Source organism: Procambarus clarkii, chromosome 25 (assembly GCF_040958095.1).
Source record: "Procambarus clarkii isolate CNS0578487 chromosome 25, FALCON_Pclarkii_2.0, whole genome shotgun sequence".
Classification (NCBI taxonomy): Eukaryota; Metazoa; Arthropoda; class Malacostraca; order Decapoda; family Cambaridae; genus Procambarus; species Procambarus clarkii.
In genome coordinates this window covers 37,072,181-37,078,003 of record NC_091174.1, presented here as the reverse complement: position 1 = coordinate 37,078,003, position 5,823 = coordinate 37,072,181, and the positions used below count along the sequence as shown (strand labels likewise).

Here is a 5,823-nt window from a genome sequence, read left to right as displayed (position 1 = left end):
CTCCTCCCGCCCCATGTTGCGACCGGTGTTCGGAATCTGCAGGACTGCCACGATGATATTCGGCATATCCTTGATGCCCACGGCCATTCTGTCCCACAGGTAGACTCGTTTACTCGTCCCCTTCGTGGTCGTCGCCGTCAGCCCCTTCGGGTTGTGAAGATTGCCTTTGATGGTAGGACCCTTCCATCCTCTGTCATTCTTGCTAGTGCCAGGTGCTCTGTCCAGGAGTTCATTCCTTCTCCTAGGCTTTGTAATAAGTGCTGGAGGTTTGGGCATGGTGCCCTCCGCTGCTCTGGGACTGTCTCTCTCTGTCCTTTGTGTGGGGGCGAAGGTCACTCTAAGGGGGCATATCAAGGTTAAATTAAAAATTGTTCGATTTGCTTATAAATTTATTTATGAAATGGTTATAGAAAGGGCTGCAACTGGTCCAAGTTTCACCATCACACCCTAAACAGAAAAGGAGAAAAAAAATACACAACGTATTATGCAACGAATTTTCAACATTTTCAAATAATTTTAGGGACCACATTTGTCAACTAAAATCATTTCTATAACACTCAGATATTAAAATTAGCACATAATAAAGGATTGTAGTGATCAGTTTTAGCAATAAAGTGTTTAGTGCAATAATATAATTTTTCAAAGTTACCCTTCCAAAAATATGCAATATATGATGTTTATAAATTTTTATAAAATCAACAAATGGACTTTGCACTAAAATGTCTACTAGGTTTTGTAGAAGCACAAACTCTACATATAAGGTGTAATTTGCATGTAAATTGATTAATAAATGAAAGCTATGAAGTACTTTGAAGTTGTAAATTACTTACCTGAGTAAAATAAGATCAAAGTTCGGCCACCTGTAACTGAGCTTGACTTCAACAGATTTTGTTCATAATTGGCACCCTTGCAGATAGGCATCCATTGAGCAAGGTGTGCAAGTTCCATGCACATCCCCTGATAAAAAAAAAAAAAAAAAAAAAAAAAAATTGAAAAAAAAAAAAAAAAAAAAAAATTATACATATATATATATCCTGCACATACATATTACAAAATACCAGATTATAACACTAAAACATACTAACCTATTGAAATTGGTCTATTGAAACAGTAGATGGCACTGCAACATCAGCCACAGCAGTAGATGGCACTGCAACACCAGCCACACCAGTAGATGGCACTGCCACACCAGTAGATGTAGATGGCACTGCCACATCAGTAGATGTAGATGGCACTGCCACACCAGTAGATGTAGATGGCACTGTCGTGGCCGGTCCATACACATGGAGGGGCTGGGGTTGAGGAGGGTGTGTGAGGAGGGTCGAGGCGTGAGGCGGGGAGGCCGCCTACATCCTCACTTGATATAACTCTCCCTTGTGCTACAGCGGCTCTCCTTTCCTGCCAAAGACGGCGACCGCGTGCCAAATTGGCTTCCTTTGTCTTCCGAGCCCTCCGTTTATAGGTCATTGTGCACTAGACGCTACAAAAGCAAGATTTCAGGAGCCAAAATGGAGCACGCGTCGACACCTCCACTCTCAACAGGACACACCATGTGACTACCTCACTCACCCCCCACTAGGAGACGGTTGCCAATTAGTGTATATTTGTTGTCATATATACAAAGTTATTTCCGACGTTATTACGAAAAAATTGACGTTTAGAACGTACGACGCAATACTCTTGGCGCGCCACAGCCGCGTGGCACTGGATTCTGCACAATTACGCATGGAAATGTACCATAAATACTTTAATTTATATCATAACATTATCGTGTTTGCGCCAAAGTGTTGCCAGAACGTTGTAGTATTTTTATAAATTTTTCAAAAATATTCGATTTTTCCGAATTTTTGCGTTTGATATGCCCCCTTAAGTCGAAGTGCACTTCTCCCCAGGCTCGCTGCCTCAACTGCGGTGAGGCCCACCCTACCTTCTCCCGTGCCTGTATCCATTACAAGCTTGAGACAGCCGTCCTCAACGTGAAGCACCAGGAGCGTTTATCTTTTCATGAGGCGAGGCGCCAGGTTCGCCGGCTCCCGCCTTATGCTGATGTCTCTTATGCTCGCGTGTTGCACTCTTCCTCTCCTCGTCCTTCCCACCTTCCTCAGTCCCACAACCGTTTCTGGGCCTTGGACCATGATACGCCCACTTCCCCCTCTGTTCTATTAAGTTCTGTCTCGAAGGGTCCCCTCCTGGCTCTCTGTCTGGGGTTCCCCTTCTTTCTGCCCGGTCTGTCATGTCTCCTGTGTCCTCTTCCGCGTCTCCCTCCGATCCTCCTTCCCATCCTTCTCCTCCATCTATTGACTCTCCCCGCCGCCTGTCAGTGGTGATGTCCATCGCTCTCCTACCGGCCGTCGTGTGTGCTCTCGTTCAGCTTATCCTGTTGAGACACTGAATCCGTTGCCCAGTACGTAGTTGCTGGGACACCTGTCTCTTTAACTCAGAAGCGTAAGCCTGGCTCCTCTCCTTCCTCCTTCCCGGCGGGTAAGAAGGCTTCGCTTTCTTCCTCAGCCCCTACTTCTGACTCTATCGCTCCTTCCCCTCCCATTTCGTTGGTTGCGCCCCCTGTTCCTGCTATGGAGGTTTCATTGGCCCCCGCTTCCCTCTCGGTTGCTGCCCTTGCTGAGGTGCGCTCCCCTCTTTCTACTCCCCCTCTTCCTGCTGCTGTTCTTGACTGCTCCTCTCCGTTGTCTCCTCCTCTGGACCCCGCCTGTCCACCTCTGGTCTGTTCTCTCGCTTCCTTCCATCCGTCTTTGCTCAATTTACCCATGCCCCCTAAACCTGACTTTGCTGACCCTGATCTTCTTTAACGTGCTATGTTGCTCTTTCGCCTTTGTTTCTTCCTTGTTCTCTGTTGTTGTGCTTTCTCTTCTCGTCGTTGTCCATTCTTCAATGGAACGTTCGGGGTTATTACGCTAATTTCCTTTAACTCCAACTTCTGATTTCACGATTTTCACCCCTTTGTGTCTGTCTCCAGGAGCCGATGCTTGGTGCTCGTCCTGGTCGCTTTCGTGGCTATTCCTTTCTCTCCCTCCCCCCAGCTGTTGCTGGGGCTCCTAACTCTTCTGCTCTCTTGATTCGCTGTGATGTTCCCTTTGTCCCCTTACTTTTTCCTTCGCCTCTCCATTGTTCTGCTGCTCGTATCTTTGTGGTTAAATGGTACACTGTTTGTGCCATTTATCTTCCCCTGAGTGTCCCGCTTTCTCTTCCTGATCTGAAACACTTACTGGACTCCTTGCCAAAGCCTGTGCTCCTGCTGGGTGATTTTAATTGTCGTCATTCCCTTTGGGGTGATGTTCTGACGAACACCCTGGGTTGCCGTCTTGATCCGTTTATCCTCTCTTCTTCCCTGTCTCTTCTGAATTAAGGTGAAACCACGCATTTGCACTCTCGGACTCGCACCCTTTCCTGTCTTGATCTTTCTCTTTGCTCGTTTTCTCTTTACTTAGATTTCACGTGGCAGGTTCTTGATAACCTTCATGGCAGTGACCATTTCCCCATCCTTGTTACCTTTTTCTCTTTTCGCCCTCCCCTCTCCTTCCCTAGGTGGCAGTTTGCGAAAGCGGACTGGAACCTCTTTACCCTCAGTGCTGCTCTCTCTGACCTCTCCCTTCTGCCTCTCCCTCGCTCTCTCCTCCTTTTTCATGAGACCGCCTTCGACGCTGCCCTCCGCTTTATTCCTCGCTCTTCCTCTCGGGGCCCACGGAAGTGCGTTTCCTGGTGGAATGCAGACTGTGCTCGGGCTGTCCACTGGAAGCGTGCAGCCTGGAAGAGACGCCGCCGTCGGCAGACGGCCGATTATTTTCTTTTCTTTCGGAAGGCGAGTGCGGTGGCCCGTAGGGTCATCCGTACAGCTAAACGTGAATGTTGGGCATCTTATGTCTCCACCATTACGTCCGAAACTCCTCTGCCACAGATTTGGAAGCATATCCGCAAGATAGCGGGTAAGTTCGTTCCCGATGTTTCACCGGTCCTTCACCTCCGCAGTACTCTTGTGGGGGACCCGTTGCAGGTCGCTACCGAACTGGGTTCAGACTTTTCTTCTGTTAGCTCTGGTCTTTATCTTCCCCAATCTTTCCTTCTTCGTAAACCTGTCCTTGAGTCTCGTCCTTTAGATTTCTGCACTCGTCTTCGACTTCCATATAACGATCCCTTCTCTCTCTCTGAACTTCGTTCTGCCCTGGCTCTCTGCGGTTCTACGGCGGCGGGATCCGGTGATATTCATTATGAGATGCTCTGCCACCTCCCTCCGTGCACGTCTCAGTATTTACTGAGTCTGTATAATCGGATCTGGGAGTCGTCGTCAGTCCCTGAGGACTAGCTCGATGCCGTTTGAACGTATGGTTAACGTTCGTCTGATGTGGTTCCTGCAACACCATCGCCTCCTCTCCCCTTCTCAATTTGGTTTTCGCAAGTGCCGCAGCACCACAGATGTTCTGGTAAACTTGGAGGTCTATATTCGTACTGCTTTTGCTGCGAAGATCTCCGTTGTTGCCGTCCTTTTTTACCTGGAAAAGGCTTACGACACAACTTGGCGATATCATATTCTATCCCAGCTTCATTCTTTTGGCCTTCGTGGTCATCTCCCTCTCCTTTTCCGCAGCTTCCTCTCTCGGCGTTCCTTTCGGGTGCGGCTTGGTACCGCTCCCTCTGCCTCTTTTCAGCAATACGAAGGTGTGCCCCAGGGTAGTGTTTTGAGCACAACTCTTTTTCTGGTTGCCCTCAATGGTCTTCTTTCCTCTTTTCCTTCAGGCGTCTTCTCCGCTCTCTATGTCGATGATCTTACCTTTTGCTGTCAGGATGATGAATCGCCTCTCCTTCAACGCCGGCTTCAACTTGCGATTGATGCCGTGTCGTCTTGGGCCACTGATCATGGCTTTAAGTTCTCTACTTCTAAGACTTGTGCCATGACTTTTACTCGGAAACGGGTCGTTCTTCGTCCCTCTTTGTCACTTTATGGTCATCACCTTGAGTACAAAGATTTTGCGAAGCTTTTTGGGTTATTCTTTGACACTCGTTTGTCATGGTCTCCCAATATCTCTTACCTCCGAATTGAGTGTTCTAAGGCCATTACCCTCCTTCGGGTATTGTCTCATACTTCTTGAGGAGTGGATAGGCGCACTCTCCTTGCTTTGCATTCCTCTCGCGTCCTGTCTAAGCTCGATTATGGTTGCCCTGCTTACTCGTCTGCTTCTCCTACTCTTCACCGTCTTGATGCTTTACACCATACTGGGTTGCGCCTCAGTTCTGGTGCCTTTCGTTCGACTCCCGTCCTCAGCTTGTATGTTGACACTGACTTCCTGTCTCTCCAGGACCGCCGTGATCGCTACTGTCTTCGCTATCTTGCGCAGTCCTTGCAACATCCTTCCTCTCGCCTCTGTCCTGCTTTAACTTTTACCCCTCCTGCGGTTCCTGTTCCTCTTCACCACCTCCCTCTTTCTGTCCGGTTATCTCGCTTACAGGATTCTCTTTCCGTTCTTATTTCTAATATTTCTCCTCGTGTTGTTCCTTCTTTGCCCCCGTGGAGAGTCCCCCTTCCGCAGTTTTGTACATCCTTGACCCACATCACTAAAGCTTTTACCCCTCCTACGGTTCTAAAACGCCTTTTCCTTGAAAACTTTTCTTCCCACTCCCGCTCCGTTTCTGTCTTCACCAATGGGTCTAAGTCTGCGGACGGTGTTGGCTACTCTGTTGTTTTTCCTGATCGCACTTATATGTGTCGCTTACCTCCGGAGACTAACATCTTCACAGCGGAACTTTATGCTATTATCTATGCTCTCTCGTTGTCAGTCTTCCTTTGTAGTTGTTGTTGACTCTCGTAGTGCT

At 48.2% G+C, this 5,823-nt stretch overlaps 1 long non-coding RNA gene across 1 annotated transcript; it reads right to left on the bottom strand.

Moving 5' to 3' along the window:
• Positions 1-371: 371 nt before the first annotated feature.
• Positions 372-1,477, bottom strand: LOC138368402 (uncharacterized). Its single transcript, XR_011229581.1, has 3 exons — positions 1,086-1,477; positions 831-957; positions 372-447 (listed from the first exon to the last, which is right to left on the bottom strand). It is a non-coding gene; the product is annotated as an uncharacterized lncRNA (long non-coding RNA).
• Positions 1,478-5,823: the final 4,346 nt, after the last annotated feature.